Source organism: Arachis duranensis, chromosome 6 (genome assembly GCF_000817695.3).
Source record: "Arachis duranensis cultivar V14167 chromosome 6, aradu.V14167.gnm2.J7QH, whole genome shotgun sequence".
In the NCBI taxonomy this organism is placed as follows: domain Eukaryota; kingdom Viridiplantae; phylum Streptophyta; class Magnoliopsida; order Fabales; family Fabaceae; genus Arachis; species Arachis duranensis.
The window spans coordinates 38,265,121-38,266,010 of record NC_029777.3 but is presented as its reverse complement, the minus strand read 5'-3'; positions in this window follow the sequence as shown (position 1 = coordinate 38,266,010).

Below are 890 nucleotides of genomic sequence, written 5' to 3'. Positions count from 1 at the left end.
TTATCTTTTTATCTTATCTTTTTCAAAATTTTATCTTTTTCAAAATTTGATTTCAAATCTTTTTCAAATCAACTAACTAACTTTTTGTTTGTTTCTTATCTTTTTCAAAACCAACTAACTACCTATCCCTCTCTAAATTTCGAAAATTCTCCCTCTCTTTTTCAAAAATTCTTTTTGTTTTAAATTTTAATTTTAATTATATTTTGTCTTTGATTTTCGAAAATTACTAACCTCTGTTTCAAAAATTATTTTCGAAATTTCTCTTCTCTTCTCTTATTCTATTTAATTTATTTATTTACTAACACTTCTCTTCATCTGTTATCACCTCCCCTATCCTTACTCTTTATACAGACTATTCATTCCTCTCCTTCCATTATCCCCTTTCTTCTTCTACTAATAATAAGGATCATCTTTACTATGACATAGAAGATTCCTCTTCCTTTTCTTTTCCTCTTCTCTTTCATATGAGCAGGAACAAGGAAAAAGGCATTCTTGTTGAAGCTGATCCAGAACCTGAAAGGACTCTGAAGAGGAAACTAAGAGAAACTAAATTACAACAATTCAGAGACATAGTAGAGCTCAAGGACATCAATGGTCCTTCAAGAAGGCGCCACCCTCACTAAGGTGGACTCATTCCTTGTTCTTAAATTTTTCTTCTGCTTTTCATTTTTTTCTATGTTATATGTTTATCTATACTTGTGTCTTTATTACATGATCATTAGTAGTTAGTAACTATGTCTTAAAGTTATGAATAAATCCATTAATCCTTCACCTCTCTTAAATGAAAAATGTTTTAATTCAAAAGAACAAGAAGTACATGAATTTCAAATTTATCCTTGAATTTAATTTAATTACATTGATGTGGTGACAATACTTTTTGTTTTCTGAAT